Here is a 26,045-nt window from a genome sequence, read left to right as displayed (position 1 = left end):
GGTTCGGCCCCCCAGTACAAGGCAGGAAGTAATTTCTTTCATTTATTTATTTTATTTTTGCCTTTAAAGCAGCGCACCAATCCCTTGGGCAAATGGGTGCTAGTTACATAAGTGGCTATACTTACATGGGTGTGTATAGTCCAAGCAAATGGTAAATGACAAAGGTTTAGGTGAACAGATGAATCCTTAGGTTTTTCCTGAAATGTTGGCAGGATGTCTCAGAGCACAGGTGAAGTGGAAGGTTATTCCAGAGGGGAAGCTTGAGACAACTTCTTGTTTCCATCTAAATCTGATGGTAAGTAATAGCTGGCTGTTGGAGGATCTGAGTGGTCTGGCTGGAGAGTATTTATTGATCCTCTGGACGAGGTAAGTGGGGGCTTTGTTAGCCAGACAGTGCCAGACAGCGTTGTGCAATTGTGAGGATGTTACATTTGATTCTTTCCCAGATAGGTAGCCAATGGACTGACCGCCTTACCTCAGAGATGTGGTCAGTTTTGGTCAGGTCCAGAGCAGCTCGGAGAGCATTCTTTTGAATCACCTGGAGCCTGTTCAGGTTTTTGTCCAAGGTCCCACAGAGTAAAAAGCTTTACAATAGTCTAGCTTGGACAGCACAAGAGTGCAGGCAACTTTGAGGCGTTTGGTGGTGGATAAAAAAGGTCTACTTGCTCGTATAAGTTCTGTTGTGCAGGCTGTTGTGGAGGCAATGTTGTTGATTTGGGGGGATCATATTGAGTGAAGCGTCAAGGTAAATGGCCAGTGTTTTGACTGAGATGGAGACAGGAAATTTGTGGTCATCTATGGAGAAGAGCTGGTATGCAGGGTCCAGGTTTGTGACAGGAAAGTAAAGACTGCCCGGGACGTCACCAGCACAGCTGATGGGAATGTGTGCAAGTGGTGCAATTGTCTGCAAAGAGAGAGAAAGAAACATGATGCCAGAAGGTGCTGAACTGCATCATAGGCTGGTGGGGAACAACTTCCCCAACACACCCAACACCATCACCAAAGGCAGCCCTGGAGGTGCCTGGAAGCCATCACTGAGAAGCATCTGTTGGGTGAGGGAGATGTTGACAATGACCAACCAGGGAGAAAGAATTCAATGGCATCTATGTCCGGTCTATTGTTCATGAAGTTTATGGAGCATGTCCATTATCATCCGTGTACGACCAGAACACTCAGATCCAGCAATGACATCCAACTGGAACCTAACCATAGACAAAGAAAAAATGTGGTGGATCAGCATTCTCCTGACTAGCTGCAAAAATTTCGAACTCCCTCCAGAGAGAAATACAAAAAATCAAGGACCATCTAAAATTCTGAAAACTCCTAAAAACGTGGCTCTTCAACTAAGAACCAGACAAAAAAAGAATGAGCAACACCAGCAACTCTCGTAATGAACACACAAATGACAAGACGGAGGACCAGACCGAACCACGACAAAATGCAGGGAGATGGAGACTTCCGAGTGGTAGGGAGACAGAGTTGCACCCGTTCCCATGGAGGGCCCTACCAGAGGATAGGGAGAGAGATGGGAGCATCCTAGGTCGAACCACAGACAGAGGGCCATATAGTTAACGGGGACAGCTCGTTATTGAGGGCGTCTGGGGCAAAGCCCCTCCTCTCTTCCTCAATAACAAGCCACCACTGTTTGCTGGCTGCCTGCAGGCTGTAGTAAATGCCAGCAGCCAGCGTGAGGACTCACGCTGGCTGTTGGGTGTGTTGGGTGTGTGGTCCTCCCAATTGATTTCTGTCTGACTCGGCATGTGGGGTTGGAAGGGCGCTTTTCGGAGCAGCCACCCCCCAGTCCCACATGCACCAATCAGATGGCCCAGGGAGAAGTGTAGATACTAGATTCTACTGATTGGGACTGGGAGTTATGACAGGCCAGCCCTCTATCCTTGTCCATTATTAGCTGGCGTGGGGTCAGGAGCTGCTGATGATGATCCCACCGCAGCATGTGAGGGGCAGGATAGAGGGCTGGGCCACACCATGAGGCAGCTGCTCTCGATTCTTCTCTGAACTCCAGAGAAGTGCAACGCCTGCCTGGAGCTGAGCCAGCCACCAGTGCCGATGCTATGGTAAGTAAACAACTTCTTTCTCTCTGGCCTCCAGAACCAGCCTCTCCAAGTTATATCGGGTTCCCCTAGTTGGAGGTGCCCAGGACTCCCATATGACTTGGAGATGCTGGCTTTTGTGTCCTCCTTTCCTGTGGCCTGCCCTGGGCTCCCCGGTACGGGGGAGCCCATATAACTTAGAGGCCATCGTAGGCCTGCCCTGTGGCCTGCCCAAGGCTCCTTGGAGAGGGCCCTCCTGGCCTGCTGTGGCCTTCCCTGGGCTCCCCCGGGCCGGGGTAGTCCATATTGTAGCCTGCCCTGGGGGGAGCCCAGGGAAACCTAAACAAAATGTGCTAATTATAAATATTCCGTCGTCGACAGAGTATTTATAATTGGCAACTTTCGTTGAAATTTCGTAGGTCTCCCCGGACCCTGGGCTGGGCTCCTTCGAAAGGGGCCTCCTAGCCTGCTGTGGCCTACCCTGGGCTGCCTGGGGCCGGGGGAGCCCAATGAAACAAACAAAATTTGCTAATTATAAATACTCCATCGCCGATGGAGCATTTATAATTGGCAAATTTCGTTTAAGGTTCCTTAGGCTCCCCCGGCCCTGGGCTGGGCTCCTTGGAAAGGGCCCTCCTGGCCTGCTGTGACCTGCCCTGGGAAACTTAAACAAAATTTACCAATTATGAATACTCTGTCACGGAATACACCGCAACAGAGTATTCATTGGCATAATTTGCAGGAGCCAGAAGTCTTTGATGTGCAAATACAAAGGCGTGTGAAAGCGTACACTCTGTGCATGATGGAAGTATAGAAGTAGACAGGGCGCTCGGGCCTGCAGAGTGGGAAAGGAAACACAAGTGCTGTGTTTCCTGCTGCACCTTCAAGGTAAAGGGGGTTCAGCAGAAAGAAAATGAGGGGCGATCCCGGGCAAATGAATTTGATAGCCCTTCGAGCCAGAATCAATTGGAAGACTTTAATTATTCCTACTTAACACCGCAGGGCAAGTCCTCATTCTTCCCAATTAATGCAAGAGGGCAAGATCCTTTTATTCCCAGTTAATGCTACCAGAAATGCTCCTTTAACATTTTGTACAGTGTGTATGAACCATTGTGTTAAAATGTGTATTAGATGTGTTCTAATTCTTCTTTATTAACATTCTCAAATACTCAAGTAAATGTCACATGTACATGTTTGGAAGCTGTTGGTTTCAAGGTAAGCAGGCTCTACTATGCTAGAAGCAGGAGATAAATAGCTCCCAGCTCCCCTCAACTTCGAAAACCCTGGGGCAATATAATAATATTCCCAATTAATGCAAGAGGCAAACATCAGGTTATTCCCAGTTACTGCAGCAAGGCATAATGCCAGTATGCCAAGTTAATGCAGATGGGGAAGATCATGTTATTCGCAGTTAATGCAGGAGGCCATGATACCATTATTCCCAGTTAGCGCAGGAGGGCATGATACCTTTATTCCCAGTTAGTTCAGGAGCGAATGATCCCATTATTCCCAGTTAATGCAGGAAGGCAAGATTCCATTATTTATAGTTAATGCAGCAGAGTCCAGTGGCAGAATTTTCCCAATGGGGTGTAAATGCATATCCTTCCTTCCTGCTATTTTTCTTAAAATATGATTCGAGTGCTTCCCATCAATGTTTGATGCGCTCCCCCTCCAGTGTCCATAATTTAAACATAACGATGTATGTGTCTCAGTTAAGCATTAAAATATTATCCTTTCTTTTCCGTTCAAACCATGTGTGTTTTGAACACATTAAATAATGTTTTTGCTTCCATTGCTATACCTGCCAATTCTTTAAACATTGCTGTCCTGCAATATGTATCTCTGATATGAATGCAATATTTTAAACCAAGCAATTTGAAAAAAGATGTGAAAATAGCACAGCAACAAAAGGGGCCAATGCCATATTCAACTCAAAACAGCTTTTAATTACCCGATTCAATGGTGTGCAGCTTAGCAAATGCTAAATGATGAAAGGCTGAGTAGGTATTGCCAGGGCACAACCAGCTAACCTGCAGGTTCAAAATAGACCTCAGCAGCCAGGGGTAACCCATTGATGTACATGTCCAGCACAAAGTATTTTCTAACAATGAACTGCTTTACATTAGTAATGCCCATACAATGGCATGTTCTAATTTGCATTTTTATTTGAATTGTGAGTGTGTCCTGTTTTGGGCTGCATCTTCTGCCATTCAGATAGTTCATTTTTTTCCTTTCATCCCTCTTGCAGTAACATCACTTTAGTGGCTTTTCCAATGGATAGCTGTGCCGCCTGTAGTGGGGAAGCATGCTGCTTGCTGTAGTATTCTGTAACCTAGGAGGGCATTGAAGGTAAAAGTAACCATAAAAAGCAGTATTATCTGTTTGCAAATGGGAGAGAACTTTTCTTCGGTAGAACACTTGACCGCTCTGACTGTGATTGCACTAGTAGAAGTACATTATTGAAATCAGGCAAGAAAAAGTCTGTCATTTGCCTCTAATCATCTAGTGTCAGAATATTATAGCAAATGTGATTTGACATTTTCTCCTCTTCAACTAACTAGAGTTCTGCAGTGAAGCTGCCTGTGATGGAGGGAATTCACTCAAGCCAAGGTAAGACATAAAAGCAGATGCTGACACTGCCCTAAAGAGAACTTGTCTTTGGTTGGGTAGTCAAAATAACGAACCACAGGGAGTTCGATTTTATAAGTAAAATATGTCTCAATGATCTTTTTAGTTTCAATGTGCAGGACGTATGTAGTGTGCAACCTATCTCGGTGCTGTGTGGGTTTTGTTTACGTACCCGGTCTATAAAGTGTGGTCTATCAAAAATATAAGTAAATTTTTTGTCTTTTTGTTTCAAAACAGTACTGTAAAATGCATCCTTTTAACCCTTTTAAAACAAAAAAAAATCTTAGTGGGAGAACTCCCCAAACCACCCTAGATTGGTTTGGGCTCCCTCGCTGCCCTCGGTCGCTGCCCCATAGCGGGGAGAAATATTTACACCCCTCCAGTTAAAAGATTCACCAGCCACCACTGATAGTTAAAGGGAAAAGAGTGCTGACCGAACAGATACACCACAAGGTCCAGGGATCTCAAGGGCACAGGGAAGAGCCCCCCTCCAAGTGGCCCAGGGAGGCGATGGTGGCTGCACTCCAGGATATGCCAGGGCACAAAGCAGTCTAGACATTCATTAATCTGAACACGAGGGAGGTGGCATCACCACAAAACACACCCTGCTAACAACCCAAAACTTGTCACAGAGTATAGGAGGGAGACCCCCTGTCAGCTGTAATCACGGGTTGGGCGTTAACGGTAAATCCCTATTCCCCATTTGATCCATTGGACCCAATGGGGAATGTGCGGCACAAATACTGCACGCTAATACAGGTGGTGTAGTTACATCGGGAACAGGGCGCTAAATCGGATATTCACCTCCAGAAAAAATCTGGTGCAACAGCCCATTCAGCGCCCAACTTGTGATAGGGCCAGCCCTTAAATGCAGCAGTAATACCGTTACTGTCGCATTTAAGGGCTACTGCCCAACTCGTGATAAGGCACATAGGGCCTCATTCCGAGTCCGGCGGTAAGTAACACTAATTACCGCCATGGCGTAAATACCATGTACGATGTGGTTGGAAGGCGCTATTTCCACCATATTCCGACTTCGCGTGCACGAGTATTCCGCCATGGCGGTAAACTCCCTTGCGGCATAGCGCAAAAGGTCCCGTCAAACCCCTTACCGCCATAAACCTAGACGTATTTAACACCATCGCCTTCGATGGAATCCGTAATTAGCGGAGACCGTAATTTACGCTAACCGTAAATTACGGCCACCGTTAAATACCGGTAACGGAAATAACGTCATCGCACAGGAACGGGAAGCATCACGGCGGCCATATTTAAAATCACAATCCATTGCAATCCTCTCCATACAGGACATACAGGACTCCATACAGGACTCAGATCGACCAAAAATACTACAGAGAAGATCATCATGCCTAAAGTTCTGAAAAAGGGCGCTGCGCGCATCCGAAAAGAAAAATTCACCCAGGATGAGTTACAGGTCCTGGTCGACACTCTGCATGAACATGCAGATATCGTATTCTGCAGCGACATGCGTAGGCCCACCATCCTCAGAAAGAAGGAGATATGGGAGTTGGTCGCACAGAGGGTGAGCGCCGTTGGGAACACCCCCCGCAGCACAACGCATTGCCGCAAACGCTGGGATGACCTCCGTCTCAGGGTGCGGGCCATCCTGTCAGCAAACCGTCAGCAGGCGCTGGAGACAGGAGGAGGCCCAGGCTCACCCATTAAAATGATGCCCTGGGAGGAAACATGTGCGGAGATGATGGGCACAGAAGCCATCGAAGGTGTTGGCGAAATGGATTGCGGTGATCCCTCATCCGCTGATGCAGGTGAGTGTCATGAGTCCAAACAGTACATGCATCCCTAATGTAATTCACCGCAAAGGGCCGGCCAAAGAGTCACATCATGTTTGCTTCGTAGACTCCCCGCCCCCTCCTGCAACCATGTCGTAACAAGTGGGACCCAGGATGATGTCAGGTGCAAGGCTGACACCCATATTGGCCATGCCACACAGAAAGCTGGTCAATGTCACTCACTACAGTACTCCGCCAACATGATTGACCCCGCCAACAGTATGCTTTTACCATCCAAGCCAAGTTCACTCACCGACCAAAAGATCACCAAGACGCTGCTCTCCCAATGTGTTACCATAGGCTTGAAGTCATGATGACCCCCAGATCATTGATCATGCTGTCTCTCTCTTGCCCCCCACAGGTAGCGGTCATGAAAGTGAGGAGCAGGAAGGCTCCCGGCCAAGTACCTCCCGGGACAGGGGCAGGGTACAGCGCATACCTGCTGGCAGACATAAGGCCCATACTACACCACCTGCTCCAGCAAACCCCATGGAGGATACACAACCCCCACCCGCGCACCTGGACATGGCTGCAGTTCCGCCGGAAACATGCCCCACGCTGCACCCTGAGGAATCCAGCATGTCAGGGGAGAATGCTGCCATGTGCCTCCTTAGTGTGCCAGACAGCCCCACATCCTATTCTGTGGTCAACGTGGAGGAGACCAATGTCTACAGCCCTGAGTCACCATCGTACAGCCAGGTTGCACACAGCGACTCCGGGTCGAGTGATGGCCCAGGTCTCACAGGCGAAGGGGTAACACCTGTCTCACATCAGCCCACTTCCCCTGCCGAAACACCTGAGAGGCCTGCAGGCCCAATACCAAGCCTGCCAACCACATCCCCCACATCGGCCGCAGAAGCTGTGCACTCCCAGAACCTCACGGCCATGATAGAGGAGTTTCTCCGGGACAACCGGGAATCAGGGTTGGTGCATCACAATGACCGGCAGGCTCTGGGCGAGGTCATCACTACATCCACAAACCGGCTCTGTGAGGTGCTCGGCAGGATTGCTGATGCCCTGGAGGCAGCAACCCCCAGACCTCAGCCCCAGCAGGAGGAACCACCCTCCCAGTGCTCCTCCATGCAGACCAGCCCGGTCCGCAGGTCACAACCCACAATGCGAAAATGATACCCCAGGGTCGGGGAGTGCCCATTGACTATGAAGCCACACACATGTGGCCTATGTAGTATTGATGGGACCATTGTGGGGCTGTTGTGGGGGGAGGGTGAAGGGGGTGAGGGTGTGCGTGGGAGTTGGGGGGCAGGGGGGTGAGGGTGTGCGTGGGAGTTGGGGGGAGGGGGGTGAGGGTGTGCGTGGGAGTTGGGGGGGAGGGGGGTGAGGGTGGAGGATTATTTGTACACGTTTTCACATGATTATACAATACACAGTTTGGTGTATCCTGGAAAACAGAGTGGACATTGATCATTGTGCATGTGTCTTTTAATGTCTCACAGTGCATGTAGTACATGTATCCCCACACCCAGTGCCCAATGTCCTGTCATCCTCACCCCCTCAGCTGACTTGTGACTCAGAAATATTGGTCAATCAATGCTTGTCGCACGTGACGTCCCTCCTGTGCATCGGCCCCGTGATGCTGTCCTGCCATTCCTTCCTCCTCCTCCTCCTCATCTGGTGGTAGCAGACCCACGTCAGGGGGCAGTGGCACGTTCCGATGGATGCACATGTTGTGCAGCATTGCACATGCCATGGTGATCTTGGCCACCTTCTCGTGGCTGTAGATGAGGGCCCCACCTGACCGGCTGAGGTAACGAAATCGTGCCTTCAAAAGGCCGACGGTCTGCTCTATCACCACCCGTGTACGGGTATGAGATCTATTGTAGTCCTCCTCGTGCCTGTTTTGTGGGTTGCGGACCGGGGTCATGAGCCACGGCTTCAATGGGTAGCCAGCATCACCTGCATGAGAGTAGAATGAAGGTAAGTGTTCGTGCAATCATGGTGGAGAACTGTGCTAATCTGACATTGCAGCAGGTGTTCACTGGCCATGCACACATGTCCCAGGATACAGTCACCCCATTACATCGTACAATGGCGTTGACTGTCCCACCCTTATGCATCTCTCTACCCCACCCTTTACCACCTGGGTGGAGTATGCTGACAGCCTACTCACAGCCCCAATGGACTGCCATGGCCCATTCCGGTTACTCACCAAGCAGCCAGGTACGTCGTTCAGCATGTCGCTCCATGTAGCGTGGTAGTGTAGAGTTGCGCAGGACCAAGGTGTCATGAGTTGATCCGGGGTATCGGGCATTGCATTGTGTGATGGCTTTACTGGCATTACACACCATCTGGACGTTGATGGAGTGATATTGCTTGCGGTTGCGATACGGCACCTCCATGGCATGGGGAACCACCAATTCTACGTGGGTGCAGTCGATGGCACCTATGCAATTTGGCATGCCTGCAAGTGCATGGAAGGCAGCTTTGGTATCATATGTCTCCTGGGGAGTCCGGGGGAGGCATATGTAGTCCCTTCTGTGCTTGAGGAGGGCATCGATCACTTGGTTGAGTATCCGGGAAAATATGGGCTGTGAAATGCCATGCATGTGCCCCACTGTATGCTGGTAGGTCCCTGTGGCAAGGAAGTGGAGCACAGACACTACCTTTAGTAGAGGGGGGATGGCAGTGCTGATTTCTATTAGGCTCACTACGTCGTTATGTATCAGGGCCACTATGGTGGTTATGGTGTCCCGGTCAAGCCGGTACAGGGTGTGTATATTGCTCTGGTGTGAGGTTGAAGGGGGTGGGTCTGATGCGTGGAATTGGGGGCTGACGGCGTGGTAATGGTGGCTGCACCGGTAGGGCATGCTGGGCCTGTCTCTGCCTCCTTCTCCTCCTGAGTATCCTCTGTGGTGGGGGTGTGGTTGCTGTGGTTGTTGTTGTTGATGTTGTCGTAGTTGCTACCTTGCAAGCAGGGCCTCCAGTTCCATGAATGCTGCGAGAATTAGTATCATCTTGGTGTGGGAGGGGGTGTGGTGTGTGGGTGTGCTCCTTTTGTGCTGTGCCTGACTCTATGGACTCCACCTGTGCTGATTGGGTGCACCTGTTCCTCTTTCTGGCACTGTTCAGGGTTGTTAACACCTTCTCTGCGATGCCGGTAATTACGCCATGGCGTTAAGGTACTTTGCGCCCTTGTGGAGCCCGTTCTTACTGTGTCCGCTTTACTTGGGATCAGCACTGGTTAACGCCTTAGCGTTATTTCCGACGTGGTGTCTCGGGCGCGCGACACTGGTCCGCTATTTACGCCGTCGTACTTTACGGCGGCGGTAATTACGGTGTGATGGGTCGGAATAGTCCACGGCGGAAAAGGATGGCGGTATTACTTTACCGCCATCGTTTTTCCATTAGCGCCGGACTCGGAATGAGGCCCATAGCCTCACACAACAGCACATGACAGCTATTGACCGAAAAATCACACCCACGCTCAGCAAACTGTGTAAACCGAACTGAAGTTGACAGCTGCACATCACAGCTCTCTTGCACGGTTGTAGGTCAAATGGTCGAATCTAAATGGTTGACAGGTCAAATGATCGAATTTTTTTGTTTTTTTACTTTTCTTTTTTTTTTGGGGGGGGGGTCCCCCCAACCCCTTTTTTCCCTAAACGAAAACCTAAAAAAATATATATAACTAAAAAAAAAATTTGATCATTTGTCCTGTCGACCAAATTGTTTCGACAATTTGTCTGTCGACCATTTGTCTGTCGACCATTTGACTAGACACCCTCTTGCACTTTTCCAGCTCAGTCCTACTAACCCACCCTACCCTCTTGCTTTTCAGATCCACCAGAGCACCAGGGGACCACTCAGGTGGTGATAGTGGGCGGTATAAATATCCTTTAACACAGCATATCATAATGGTAATTGTCTACACTGGGCATCTTAACTAATGATTTCCTAGAGTGATAAAACCAAATGTTGGCAAGTAATAGTAAAAGAATACTGGCATCAGCCCTGGTCATATTCATGATGTGGTTAGGGTGTGCTTTGTGCTTATATGGAAAGAAAGACAACATTTGAATATCTGAACATCATTATTCTGCATGCAGTTGCACAAAGTGCCATCCAGCTGGATGCACATGTACGTGTGCGAGCATGAATGCACAGGTGCAAACAAATGTCAAACTTTGAAAATTTGAGGCTCAAAATTATCCATAATAGGAACCTACTACCCCTTTTTATGCATGACCATAAGGACATGAGTGTCATCGCATTTTTGTTCTAGAATAGACAGCAGCCTGTTTTCAACATCATTCCCACTAGCAGAGAGCAGCTTCTAGGCAACATTGGTGTACATGGTAAACAACAAAACGAGCTGCCAGCCCCATTTATGCGTGGTACACCCATGCCGCAAACGCCGTCCCACTATGCAGCATTCCCCAACATCATGCCTCTCTGGCCACAAGCACATCCACAGCCACATGCCAAGCCTGGGGCATAGAGGAGACCAATATCAGAGTCACCACTTAAACAACGGTGCAGCCCAAACCAGACTGCACCTCGCCCACAAAACACCACAGTATATCATTCCCTGCACTCTTCTTTTAAGTTAGAACAATGACCAGCAAGTGACTTTCGGATCCTCAATCTATCTTAACTGAAGAGTGTGATGAGCTGATGATACCATGAATGAGCCATGGGAAAATTCAGCCTCTAATGCACCCACATTATCCTGCAGTTTGTTAGACCTTATGTGAATAGCCCTTTTTTTGTAGTTCAGGATGATGCATTGTGGTCTGGAACGTGTCTTGATATTTTGAAGATGTTAGCCAACCAGGTGCTAGTTTACATAGAGGAATTTTGATTGCCATACGTAGATCCCATGGTTGTCTCCAGCGACTCATGAAAGAACTTCAGTGTACATCTCAAATTTTTTCAGGAACTCCAGAGAATCAACCTAAATGTCAATACCAGTCATTGTCAGATATGGCATGAATCTAGAAATTACCTGCACCAGCAACACGAATTACGTAAGGTGCAACTTGTCCACGTAAGTTTCCAGACTCATGTGGTGTTGGTGGCACTCTAGATCCAGAATGAGGCGAGAGCATCCCTAGACTTTACTGGGTATTACACTATGGTTCTACAAAATCGGAGTCACTTGACTTCTATAGCAACATGATTGTCCAAACCAATGATTTGTGCCATGAAGTGCTCTGGTCTTACCCACCTCCTCCTATGCTCCCTCTACCCCTCAATCATCAGGTCTTTACCTCTCTCTTTAGTCACTCCTCCTACCTTTCTAGTCTCTACTTGCCACTCTTTGTTCTCATTTTTTTCCATTCTATTTTCCCAATCTTGCCTCTCACATATACCCTTCTCATCAACTTGCTCTTTATTTACCCTCCCCTCCTCTCATCCTTCAATGTCTCCTTCACCTACCTTTCCTCATCCTTCCATCTCCCTACTCTATTACACATACAGCACCTCTCACTCTAAACATCCTGACTCTAACCAGCTACATCACTATCACCAAGCTTGCTGTTGCACCCACAACTCTCACAACCAGTAAGCATCTCTCAAGTATCTCCAAGTTATCCTCTCAACATTTCCTCTCATCGGGCGCTGTTGTGCGGCTGCGGATGAGGGTGTGAGCCTCAGCAGCTCCGCCAAGGCCACCAATATCCTGGACTAAATATCCTACTTCCCGCTGGAATCCTGCGATCATATGAACATCTCCTGGTAGCGGATCGCCTCTGCTACATATGGTGTGAATTTCAGGCAGAATCAATGTCTTGGAGCCCCGAATCAGCCCTGTGAGTGGTGGGCGTCTAGGCCAGGCGCCATTTTGTTGAGGCAGCCGTAGTGACAGACCACTGAGGCCGGCAGAAGACGCCAGCGAAAGAAGGTTATTCACGCCAGGGCACAGAGAGCAAGGAGCGGCGCCAGCGGGGATCTGACAGTATGCCGGGGACCCTTTGAAGGGGATCTCCCTTGGGAATGAAGCCTGGAGTGAGGAATAACATTGGCAGAGCAGTCTACCCGCTGGGTGTGAGTGAGGGGATTGCGGCCTCTCCTGTCTGAGGCTGCATATGATATTCCCGGACCCCAATGCGATCACACCCGGGGGTATGTATGTCGAGGGCTACTGGGATGACAGGGCGGAGGTGATTAAAACATGCACCCCGGGCCAGGCCCATGTGTTGCGCCCTTTAAAAACACCATAACAGCCTGGAGCTGTGATACTTAGCTCTCCTGGGTGAGCACAATACTGAAAGAGAAATCCGTTCACATGGTGTGAGCGGCGGGGCTGTGGGCAGTGACTGTCTGAGGCCACACATAATACCCACAGGCCCTTCCATAGTGGCACCATCATCAAACAAAGGCTTGTGCTACAATTTATCAACAGGTACACGCTGGGCATTGCACTCCTGACAGAAACACACCTAGCCGGGAAAGAATGCAAGTTCTTCAAAAGAACTAACTACACAACGGCCTTTCACACGGGTTTCCCAAGAGGGGCACATGTCATGTTGGTCCTCATACATAAGAGGATTATCTTTTATCTTAGGGAGGTTGGGGCTGATCCTAGGGGGAGATTTGTTCTGATGAAAAGCGAGCGGGGGGAACCACCTGGGGCATTGTGGCTGTTTATGCACCTCCCCCTCTCACGCTCTATCTATTGAACAACCTCTAAGACTTGTTGCTTCTAGACCAAGCTGACACATGGGCATTAGGGGGGAGATTTTAACAAGGTCATGGACCTGGACTGCACTCCTTCGCTACTGCAATGGGTCTGGTTGGTGTATAGAGGATGCTGCATGCGTCCGAGTCAGGGTACTAAATCTTCTCTAAAGTGCATGTCTCTATGTCATGGGTAAACCCTTCTGTCCCACGGCATTGGTCACAGGCTGCTCTCAGTGAAGTTTCTGGCCAGAGGGATCTCAGATCACTACCCACTCCTTATGGAGCTCAAAGGCGTGTGGGTAAAGCCCACAGCAATGTGGCGCCTTAATGCGTATTACCTAGGTATCCCAGATGTTATGGAAGTGCTGTCTTTCAAAACATCAGAATATTTTACCATGAACGAAGGGTCTGTCGATAGCCCGGCCACATTATGGAAAGGCTACAAGACAGTACTTTTTTCTGGTTGCAACCAAATGGAAGCAACATGTAAACGAAGTGGAGGCGGCAGAGTTGTTATCTGTTAGGGCGGAGGATGAATTAATTGCTTCAGGTTCTCAGGCTTCACAAGAGGCTCTAGTCATGGCACAGGAGTCTATATGCAACGTGGCCCTGAATAATGCTAGGTCGTCCCATTGGGCGATGCAGATTCAGATTTATGACTCGTGTGCAAAGCAGGGAAAGCGCTAGCCTGGTTGGAAAGGCGGGACATGGGGGGGTGGATATGTAAGGGCCATACAGGATGCTCAGGGTTGGATGACAACAGAGGACAAGGACATTGCCAGGGCATTTTTAGCCTTTGATGAGGCTCTGTATCGCCACCAGCACTCTAGATTCCATAGTGTGCCCCTGTCTCACAGCACAGCAGACTCTGGGGCTAGAAATGGAGATCATGGGTCGTATGTGGTTTGGGGAAAGTTTCCTGATATGGTTTCAACTGCTTTACAAATCCCCTGAAGCAGTGTCAATGGAGTATCTTCCAGGGCCTTTACCCTGGGGTGGGTAACGAGGAAGGGTTGCCCCTCTCCCCCATGCTGTTCACACTGGCCATAGAGCCACTCGCGATCAAATGCAGGACAGCTGCGGATTGAATGGGATTCAAATGGCCCTGGGGGGGGGGGAGGACCAGGTGGGAGGACCAGGTCTCACTCTATACCTCGTGATTTACATGAGTAATCCTGCAGTCTCCCATCACGCTGTGACCAGAATACTGGCGAAGTACCAGGGGCTTAGTGGGCTCAAAATTAACTGGCACATATCCGTTATTTTCCCACTGCAGACAGGGGACGGGGATGTCCCCCGGAATTCCCCATATCCGGTCTCTGATTCTAAGTACCTGGACATTCACATGAGTTTGACAAGCCCCTCAGATTACCTTCGGCTTCATCTACATCCATTGATGATAAATTCTCTTCAGACACAGTGCATTGGCAATCTCTCCCATTGACACTGCTGGGTAAGGTGAATCTCTCTTTAAAATGCTGAAAGTCCTTAAATTCCACTATCTGCTGCAAAATGCTCCACTCCCTGTCCTTAAAGCAGTCTTTGTCACCATCGCGGGCATTCTGCGTGGGCCGTTGTCGGAGGGGTGGGGGGGCGGGACAACTGTGCATTGCTTTCAGAATGCTGCAGCGCTCTGTATGGGAGGGGGGAATAGGCCTGCCCAGTCTTCAAAGATACTATTGGGCTGCACAACTGGGTGCAGTGAATAATTGGCTACTATTCCTTTAAAGGGGTGGGAGTAGGAAAACGGCCCTTCCCTTGATGCTACGACATACCTGACTGATATGGGCAGATGCACATCAACACATAGGGTGCGGGGAACCCAATGCTGGACCAGCCCCTTCTGGAAAAACATGCATCTCCCAGAGTTACTCAAAATGGGTAATTTCCAAAAGCTGGGAGGAACGTGGGGTGCATGTCCTGGCCGATGTGGGACGGGAGGGACAACTTATCCCATTCAGGTTGCTGCAAGACACATTTGGGTTAGCGGGTAGGGAGCAGTACAGACACATGCAACTAGCCCACAACATCAGATCTTAGTTCCTCTCCTCGGAGGAGGTTCCGAAATGCTCACCCCTACAAGCTAACCTTTTCCCTGACAGAATTGTTACTAAGGTCACCTAGATGCTGTATCCGGTACTAATGGCGTTTGGGGCCCAGGAATTGTCCCGGCTCAAGGTTAGATGGGATAGGGATGTCGGATCATTGGACCCCAAGCAATGGGTAGAGGTGTTCATGTTCCCACGGGAGGTTTGTAAGAAGATGCAAAACGTACATGGTTACAAATATGGTCACGTTGAGACAAATATAGTTACAGGTACGGCTACAGTAGGGATATATATACAAATGAACAAGGTATAAACAGGTTATGATAAATAGACACAACACAGATATTACAATGTTACAATATAATGGAGGGATGGGCTAGGGCAGCCTAGATGAAGATAATACCGCGGTACAACCTAGTGGTCAGTCAAGTTGAGCAGGTTGATATAATTGTTTCTGAAGTGTAAGTATGGTTGATCTGCTCTGAGCCCGTGTGGAAGTGAGTTCCAAAGTTGGGAAGCCTTCACGGGAAAGCTATTACCGCCAATCTTGGTAAGTCTGAATCTCGGTACCACGGGGCAATTTGCGTTGCCGGCTCTCGTAGGTCTGATAGACGTTCTTCTATTTAGTCTGTCTATGAGGTAGCTAGTGGCAACATTGTTTAGTGCTTTGTGGGTCAGGGAGACCATTTTTAGAAGAATTTTGTTGTGGGTAGAGAGCCACTTGGCATTTTATAGTAGAGATGTGTTCCCCTTTGTTCACACCTAGTGCAGCTCTTACGGCGTTATTTTGAAGTGTTTGTAGCCTCTGGATAATGGCTTTATTAGCGCCAGTGTATAGAGCATTGCAGTAATCTAGCCTAGAGAGTATTAATGCTCTGGCCAGGATCAAACAGCTGTTATTAGAGAGTAATGGCTTGCCTGCCCTAATAAGCTTACAAGTGTAAGCGGTGGTGGAGGCCAGAGATTTCACTTGTTTGTCAAGGGACATGGTCGAATCAAGGTAAAAGCCAAGGGTTTTTACCTCCTTGGATACCCTAATGATGTTACCATCGATAGTGAATGAAGAATATTCATGGCCTAGTTTATTAAGGTTAGGGTGGGTCCCCGGAATATCAAATCTGTCTTATCATCATTCAGGCATAAACCGTGAGTGGCCATCCATGCCTGGATGATGAGATACACTCTATTCACCAACACCAAGTCCTTACCATAATCCCCAGAAAGTGGGAGGAGAATCTGAGTATCATCTGCATAGTTAGTGTAGGTGATACCCAGAGGGTCCAAATCATCGAACAAGGGTTTGGTGAATATATTGTATAAAGTGGGGGGACACAGGAGCCCTGGGGTACACCGCACGTGATAGGGACAGGGTCCGCCACTGCCGATGAGGAGAAGACCCTGATAGTTCTATCACTCAGGAATTATTCTATTCATCTGATGGCCTCTGTGGAAAAGTGAGCTGCTGTCTCCAAGTGACTACATAGGACCTTATGATCCACTAAGTCAAATGCAGCTGAGAGATCTAGCAGTAGGAGGAGGGCCGTTTTGCCTTTATCTCTCAGCTCATAAACTTGTATTTTTAGGTCGATAAGGGCAGCTTCTGTCCCATGTAATGGGCAAAAGGAGCTTATGCAATTCAAAATATGCTTTAATCTGCGTATATGCAACCTTGTCAAGTATTTTGAGTAAGAATGGTACCGTCGTGATGGGGCGGTAGTTAGTAGGAATAAGCAAGTCTAAGGTTTGCTTCTTTAGGAGTGGGAGTACCCATGATTGTTTTAGGTTAGAGGGAATAGTACCAGAGGAGAAAGAGGCATTGATCAGTTTAGATATGAAAGGTGCAAGATCTCTAGCAGCATCTTTTATAATCTGAGCTTGGCAAAGGTCGCATTTACAATTGGAAGGCTTGAGAGATAAGATGACTTTCTCTACCTCTAGTATGGAGGTTTTGGTGAAGTGGACTCTAGCAGTTTGATCAGTGGGTGTTTCACTAGACGGAGGGAGGTTATTTGATTGAGGTGGTAAATTCAAGGTATCTTTTTTTGGTTCGTTTTATTTTGGAAAGTAGTTATTTTATTGGATAGTGCATGATGAATATCTGAGCACCATGGCTTACTTTTGATGCAGCTGCGGGTGTAGGAATCGGGGACTCTAGTTCTTTTAGTATGGTGAATAATTCCTTCATACTAGAATTGGCTTTGGCAATACGTTCGTCATAGGAATTTCGTTTTGCTAGGCAAATTTCCTTTTATTATTGTGTGGAATTTGTAATTAGCTTAGATTTATTATCATTAGAGGGGCATGATCTCCAGGACATTTCACATTTCCTTTTTAGGGGGCGTAGGTCCTTTAACTGGGGAGTCAACCATTCGTTTAGATGGGCTTCAGGTTTACTCAGTCTACGTTTCAGTGGAGCAATGTTGTCCAGTGTGGTAAGCATAATTTTGTTATATTCGTGGACCAATGTACCAGGGTCTAAATTATCAGGCAGTAAATTTAAGGTGGGGAGATTGGCTGGGATCACTTTGTCCACTACCAGATTGTTTTTGTTTCTTGGTAGGCAAGGTGGGGCCATTTGGGGGGCCATCGGGGGTGGTCTGGTGGTTAATAATGTGAGAGACCCAAGGGAATGGTCTGTCCACTGTTGCGGCGCGATGGAAGTGATGGTGGCAGTACAATTATAAACAGCTACCCAGTTTAGGGTTCTCCCTTTATTGTGGATAGGTTTGTTAATTTTTTGTGACAGGCCTAGTTCTGTAAGGATGTTGGCTATTTTAAGGGCATGCTTATCCGCTAGATCGTTGAATCCTAGATTGAAGACACCTAGTAGTAGTAATTGGGTGGTCGTTTTAAGGTTGTTAGATAGTAGGCTGTGGATATCCTCCTCAAATGTCCCAAGTGGACCAGGAGGTCTATAGATTAAGTGGAAAGTAAGTGACTGGGAATTAGTTAGAGGGAGTTTAGCAGCGAGGACTTCACATGATTGCATGATTTGTGGAGGAGCTAGTCGCAGTGAGAGGCTCGCTCTAGATATGATGGCGATACCTCCACCTCTGGTTCCATTTCTGTCTTATCGATATATCATTTTGCCATCTGGGACAGCTAGCATAAGCGAAGGTCCTGCAGCATTGTGTAGCCAGGACTCCGTTATGGCAAGGAAGTCCAAGTTACCTTCCAATATTAGGTCAGAGAAATCTGTAGCATGGGCGACGAGAGATCTCGCGTTTAAAAGTAATCCTTTAAGGATGTGTGCCTCTGTTTTAGCTATGACGTGGATGGGGTGAGTGAGTTGGGGTCCGCTAGCTTCAGTTTGTGTGCCTTATGCTGAATGGCAGTGGCACGACGAGGAGACGAGGAAGTGGGCCGGTTAGAGTTATTAAGCTTCTCTCCAGTGGGGCAGTTCTTTTTTTGTATTTATCGAGGTTAGTGATCTCGTAAGCGGTTTGTGCAGTTTGGTAAGTCTGGCACAGAGTTTGAGGTTTCTATCATTTGTTGTGCACGGGTAAGTTGCATAGGATCCTGAACCTGTAGCAAAAAGGTAATTAAGTTGGAAGGTACTAGGGATATTAACTGCCATTTTAGTCAGGATAGGTGAGACTTGTGCAGCCTCAAATGGTAGGAGCAGCCAGTTGCAGTATTCTGAGAGGCTAGTTGAGAGGTGTATAGGGGCAACAGCTACACTGTAAATACTGAGTTGGTTTAACATGTTAAGCAAGTAGTAGGCTGGGATTTGGTGAGCCTATGTGGCAAATGCGGGCACTAAGCAGAATCTAAAATGGCAAACGAACACAGTGAGCACATTTGAATGTCACGGGGCAATATGCACACAGTCAAATGTCAAATTAGAACAGTGAACCAAATCAAATGGCACGGGCAATATGAACACAAACAGATATCAAATAAGAGCAATGAGCCTATTCAGATGGCACGAGCAGGCAGTATGAGCACAATCAATCAAGTGGCAAATAAGAACAGTAAACAGAGAACAGATTCACACGGGCAATATGAGCACAATCAGGAGGCAGGTAAGAACAATGAGCCAGTTCAGATGGCAAATAAGAACAGTGAACAGAAACGAGAAGCGAGTGGGCACAGACACAGAGTGCAGGATAAATTTGCATGAAGCACTGTAAGCAAGTCATGAGGCTCGGGGGATGTTAAATATTCTGCTGCCTGACGTGAGATACACTGGCTGTGATCAGACGGATGAGGCGGCATTTGTAGTAGCGTGGAGAGGTTATGTGAGAAACATTGAAAAAGGGACAAATGGCTTAATGCTACGCTATCATCAAAGTAAGAAGAGGTACACAGGATACGTTTGCAGACTAGCACATTCGGACATGTAAGGTACACGTTTAGCTTGTAATGGAAAAGCGACAAATAGCATTCATTACAGTGTGACGTGACAGTGTGTCGTAGTGTTCATGAGTCAATAGGAGACGTAGCAGCGGACATTGGTTGCCGTACAGGTTGTTAGAGACTTGAGCTTATTGTTAGACGCAGAATAGATAGGCGTGGGCTTCAGTGAGCCATTGGTAGTATGGCATGTGGGTTAGCACGTATCGGCTTTCATGGCAAAGGGTAGGAAAATAGTACTGGGGTATAAGAGTTACCTTAGTTACGGGAGACGAGACAGCCAGCCAACCTGGGCAGGGGGTCTGGCTGTTGGCGTGCACGACTGGAGACAGGCTCGGGACAGGTATCAGCCTTGTTTCCCAGGGCCTTGCTGACGTGGGCCAGCTTCCGCCTGCCGGCTCATGGGATAGGGTGATAAGAATAGCCTGAAGGCCAATCGGTGCCCAGATATGCAGACTGGGCCTGGTTAGGCAAATAGGGCCAGGGCCATACACCTGGCGGCCATCTGGAATTGCTGCCACACTCCACCTAATACAATGCAAAATATTGCATTGTGTATATTATTTGCGGACAGCACTGGCTGACTGGGGTACAGCAGATAGGGACACCTGCCTAGGATGTGGGAGATCGGGGGCTACTTTCTTCCATGAATTGTGAGAATGTGCACAAATCCAAGTTTTCTGGGTGGAGTGGATCCAAAGGTTAACCTCACTATTGAGGTCTCAGGTCCCCTGTGATCCGAAACTGGCACTGCTTGGAATTTGGGGGGCGGGGGGTTCACCATGTATGAAAAGGTGTTTCTGTCTGTAACACTAGGGTTGAGTAAGAGGATTATCGCTGCAACGTGGGGCTCAGCGGATCGCCCATGGCTCAGTCACTTGACCGCTGAGGTACACAGGTGTGTGTCCCTCGAGAGGCATATGTATACTGCTAGGGACTGCCCCCAAAAACTTCAGAAGATGTGGGCCTTGTTGGTGGGGGAGGGTTGAGGTATGTTATTGTTATTACTATAATTTGTCCTTACCCTGTAGCCGGTATAATGTTGATTTGTTACTTATGGGGTCTTCTCTCCACCGCTGTGATTTTGATTTCGATGATATACTTCTGATGATGTTCAACCAATCCGTGGCATTTGTTTATTTATGTTCTTATTTTAAAACAATAAAAAGTTACGTAAAAAAAAACATTTTTCTCACTTGTATGTATGCCTCTTTAATGCTGATTCTCCCTTACGCCAATGCCACCTCTTTCCTTGTTCTCTCGCTCTCTCTCTCGCTAAGCCTGCCTTCAGGCCCTCCCCGCACCTATGCACCTTGTTGTTTGATCTGCCCATTCGTTCTCTCATTCACCTTGGTCATTCTCTCGTCCACTCACTGTCACTCCTACAGTCCCCCTTGCTTCCCATCCTCACATCTGCCTTTTAATTCCACCGCAATCTTCTATCACCTTGATCTCTCCCAGTTTCACCTCTGACCCCTTCTCAGTCATTGTAATACTCTGTTCTTCATCACACCTTCAACTCTCCTTATTTGTTGCTCGCTTCCTTGCAATGTTCTCTTACCCTGTTCTCTGTTTTTCTTTAATCTCTTTCCGTCCATGTTCTCCTCAGCCACATCATGTTACTGATTCTTCATCCACATGAGACCATCTTTTCCACTCACCCCTTCTCTCCCTTGACTTTTCTTTCAGTATTTGCTCCTCATTCCTTATTTCCTCGTATTTTCTTTAAGACCACCCTTTTTTCTGTGCTGTACATATTTCCTTTGCTTCATCTCCCTTTCTTTCTCTGCCTATTTACCACTCTTTCCTTGTCCCCTTCTACTGCACTTTCTTACAATCTGCCAGTCTGTCCCCTTCTTTCTCTCTTAATTTTTGTTTGTATCCCACTCTCCCTTCCCATACCTCTCAACCATTGCCACTGTTCAGGAGAAAAGCTGGGCATGTGTATGCTAGTGCAGGGATGTTTCTTGGGGTGAGCAAAGCAAGCAGCTAACCGGGATGACCAAGAATTCCATAATCACAGTGTAGAGGAGGTCCCAGATGTGGCCTGCACTCCAGTCGCCCATTTAGAAATATCAGGAACAGTCACACCGAGATATGTGACGTATAAGGAGCAAATAAACCAACAGAGAGCAGCACTAGGGCTTTGCCCAGTGCCCATCAGAAGAGCAATACCTGTTGAAGTGCCAATAACCAGACAACCTGGGCAGTACAGTACCCATTGAGACAGCCATACCAGCATCTGACACGAAATGATGACCACTTACAAACGGTCCCAGAAGAGACTCAAAGGGCCTTAACCAAAGGTGAATGGTGATGACACAAAGGCCCGGACAGACTTACAGATGAACGAAACGACAATCAAAAGATGACACGCAAAGACGAAATGTGTGAATAAAGACAAAATGAACAAAGAAGAAGAGGCGAAGTTGAAATATAAAGAGACATTCCCATAAACCATGACGAAAATATGCAATTTAGCTAAACGCCTGTAAATAGGCTTGAAACGCAAGAAGATAAGAAACTGGTTCTGCTTGGTATGCTTAGTAGAAGAATAGAGCGTCAAGCGCCAACTATATCTGTACCTCAAAGAAGCACATTATACAAGTGTGAATCCATTTTACAAAAGCAGAATTAAGCCCAGATGGTAGGATCAAACAGGCCAGGATTCATATACAAGCACAAGCCAGACGAAAGAGCGGAATCGAAACTTAGCAAGAAGCAGCTCATGCTTGGGAATTCGAGGTCACCCTAAGGAAGAGAGGAGATCGGCAACTTCGAAGAATCGAAACTTAAGAGCATAGCAGCCTGCCAGTGAAGGTCGAGATAAGGAGGCCCAAGCAGGTGGCGAGGCCAAACAAAGAATCAAATGTGCAAAAAGAAGGAAAATTAAGCAGATTCACAGTGAACTAACACGTGACCAGCCAGGCGCAGAGAGGTACCCACTTCTGATGTCATCCAAAACCAGAGGATGCCATAAATGTTCCTGATAAGAAGCTACAGTTTCGAGGCCAACTTCAGCCACCTAATTGACACATAGCCCTAAAGTACTGATTGATGGAAGGGAGGCAGGGTGAATCTTGGGGCATACCGCATCTGGGTGATCATTCTGCATGCTGCTAATTAAAGTGAGATTTATGTCTAGGGGTGTAACCAACCCAATCATAATGGACCAAATAATCAAGGGTCCTGTAGCTAGTAGAACCAATGAGACGTCGTACTCTTAGTGACGTCTAACACGAGTGATGGAGAGGGATGGGCTTAGACGCCCACCCGATGTGTTTATCCAATCCTCTTACTCTGTTGCCATATACAGATATAGTACCTATACTTAAGTTACCTTTTCCAACCAATAGAATTGCATGACAAACTTTTGAGTTTTACATGTGAATGATGACGAGAATTTGCTATAAAAGTTGCTGTTTGCATGAAGCATGTGGAAGTTGAAGCGAGACGGGCGATCGCACCAATGATGATTTCCTATTGTTTCTCTGTTTTTTGTACTCGTCATTAAATGGACTCCCCTTTGCCAAACCATTGAGTAGTCCTTATTGATTGGTGTTGGAGTAAGAGAATCCCACACCCCATCCACCTCAAGGTGTAGCTATCTCGTCTCAAGGTACTCGAGGGTGAGCTCTGATTCCATGGGCCTGTCAGAGGTCGCTCCGCCCTCCTGTACAACACCCACTCTGTGAAAAGGATGCTGCATCTATACCACACCTCTGGTGAGTATCAGAGGTCGAAGTGGGCGGGAGCGGTTCTCCTATACTTTTTATTTTTAAGTTTTACTGTTCCTAAACTTTTATTTTAAAAAGAAACCGTTCTGAAATGGTTTAGTTTTAAAATATAAGTGTAGGAAGAAGTTTAAGCTTGCACTTCAGTGCAGTGCACGGAACATTCCCATAAACAGCAGGTGTGTTTGTTTGCGGGTTTGGGTTGTGTGTCGGAGGGGGGGTGGCAATGGGGTTTTTGGGGAGCGGGGGCAGGCCAGCAGGGAACATAGTTCCACTACTTCTTTTCGTACACTTCGACCACTGTCAGTGTGAATATACAATCTTACAGCCAGAAGTATTTTTAATCTCATTTGAGGAAACTATCTCACGCCTTTCCCAAGTGGTCAGTGAAATCTTCACCTCATTACAGACATGTGCACTGCCAAAACTTTCCAAATCACACACCACTCTGACACGGTCAACAAGATTACTTATATTGCAGGAGCAGTCATTATTGCCCCATGTTATTGCCTGTGCTGCAGTAGAACATTGTTTGCAGTGGTAGATATGCAGTCGTGTCTTGCATGCAAGCCTTGGACCACACTGTCTGTTTCGACACTCCTACGTGCCACTTTGCTCACTTCGGCAGAGAGACAATCCATATTTACCTGCACCTTCATGACCCTTAGTGTCCCTGTAGTGCACCCAATAATGCTAAATTGGGTTTCTTATTAGGCAGGTTTGCTTGTAAGTTTCCTCAAAGGCTTAAATTTGAGGCTGTGCCATGTCTTAATTCTCCCTGGGGGCACCCCTCTGGCTGCCACCCGATGGGGACATTGTGTTCAATGTTGCTTTTTGGGGTGTTTGAAACTGGTATGATGAAAAATGCACTTCACACTCTACATTTGGCCCTTAAAAAGGTGCATGAAGTATGATGTGTACAGGATACACAATACTGCCTTCTTCTGTTGTGTTTTCCCATGATGTTCTACCTGCAGTCTTCTTGCCTATGTCATCAGTAGTGAAGACTTTCACTTCTTTCTCCAGGAGGGTAATTATAAAATTTAAAAACACCTTAACACAAAGTGGTCACAGTGCTCCCGAGTTGACATGCCGTAATGCACGCATGTCATGTTGCCACACATATACCGTATCTTGTGGCTCAATTGCCTTAATTCCACCAATGCTGCTGCATCTGTCCATTATTGACAGTTTCTGCTGTTGGATTTTTGACAGAAAAGGTGTAGGGTGCACCACCACTGTATCCATGCTGTGTTCCTTTCATTCTCACATCTTTACTCAAACTCTTCTTCGCAGGTTGTGCAACTTTCCTTCAGGACCTCAATGACTCCTTTGGTGCTGAGCTCAGAAGGTTGCTCCTGCCAGACTTCAGGGGTGTCTGTCTGTCGGTGCGTGCATGGTTCGGAGCACTGCAAATTGCAACACCAGTAAATGTGAGTTGACTTGGGCATGGCTAGGAGCACTGCATGGCTGGTTCTGCTCCTTTTAGGTTATGTAAACATTGGCATGTGCACACACTGCAGAGCATTGCTAGTCAACAGACAGAAGTGAAGCACCACCGCAGCGCAGTCAAGGCATGTGCAATTGCTGACATGTAGCCAACCATTTACATGTAAATCACGAGCCACTTTGTTCAGCTTTGTTCAGTACAATAAGAATGTGGTGCAATTTGCACCTGGAGGGGTTACTGCACATGCAGTGCTGCCCGCTACAACATCACAGCCAGTGATGCCGTTCGTACAAAAGTTGAAACTTGCATGGATGGAGCTGGTGTGCTATCTTCCACTCTATTTCTGCTGCTCGCAACCTGGTACCTAGCTCCGTGTGTGCATGTGGGTGCATGTCACTAACCCCGGATCCTACAGGGAGTACAAAGAGCCAGATTTGTGGCGGTCACATCAGGAATTACTGCAGCCAGGAACTAGCTGTAGAGCCTTGCCTGCTGCCAAGTAACTTTCAATTTTTTGTATTGTTCCACTATAGCAATGTCCACTGAAGTGTGGGTTTTTGTGTTTAAGAGTGGGTTTGGGCTAGTGTATCCTATTGGAGGGTCCATTGTTCCAGGCTACTAAGTATTGGTAGCATGGAACAAATCTGAATGCACAAAAGTGGGGCCACTGGTAGAGCTGGATGTTGGACATGTTGCATATATTTATGGGATGTCTGGATCCTCTCAAAATAATTCTGTCTGCTCTGAAGAGTACAGGCATATAGAGTAAAGTAAGGTATTTCCCCCTTTTCCACCTGTAAAGTATAGCCAGATCCCCATCTTCCTGCAGCCATCATACATGATGTGCTTGATTTCAGCATGAGATCAACTCAAGATGCATGCACTTGCAGCTACAGTGACTTCCCAGTGAGAGTGTACATGCTCCACTGGTGCACATAGCAATGTGATGCCTGGTCAGTGGCCTCTTTGCCCCCTAGTTTTTGTATCTTGGTCTCTTTGAAACCCTAAAAAGGAGAATAGTTAATCCTCCTCTCAGGAGTTGGACAGTGGCATTATCTAGTGTAACCATGCCATTAACTTCTTCCCAGGCTCTCCCATGTGGGGCAAAGTGAATATGTCTTCAACGCAGCAGACCTTTCCCATCTTTTCCTCCTCTATAGCGTTTTAAAGGGACTAAAGTCAGTGTTAAATGCTGTACATAACCCTACATGATAGGTATTCCAAACACTTGACTAAGCCTGTTCAGCCCTAGCAAAACCTCTTCGCTCACCTTCCAAGAGTATTTGAATACAAAGACACACCCACGTGCAGGAAAGCCTATACAG

At 47.5% G+C, this 26,045-nt stretch overlaps 1 long non-coding RNA gene across 1 annotated transcript in view; it reads left to right on the top strand.

Moving 5' to 3' along the window:
* The window catches only part of LOC138579561 (uncharacterized), a 32,318-nt gene extending 7,621 nt beyond the window's left edge, over nt 1-24,697 (top strand). The window contains exons 3-5 of the long non-coding RNA XR_011304073.1: nt 4,300-4,400; nt 4,613-4,661; nt 24,567-24,697. This is a non-coding gene — a long non-coding RNA (uncharacterized lncRNA). The remainder of the gene's footprint in view (nt 1-4,299; nt 4,401-4,612; nt 4,662-24,566) is intronic.
* The last annotated feature ends 1,348 nt before the right edge of the window (nt 24,698-26,045 follow it).

The sequence above is a fragment of the Ambystoma mexicanum genome, chromosome 3p (genome assembly GCF_040938575.1).
Source record: "Ambystoma mexicanum isolate Mex_15411 chromosome 3p, UKY_AmexF1_1, whole genome shotgun sequence".
Classification (NCBI taxonomy): Eukaryota; Metazoa; Chordata; class Amphibia; order Caudata; family Ambystomatidae; genus Ambystoma; species Ambystoma mexicanum.
The sequence above is the reverse complement of the archived record's forward strand: the minus strand, read 5'-3'. Positions and strand labels throughout refer to the sequence as shown.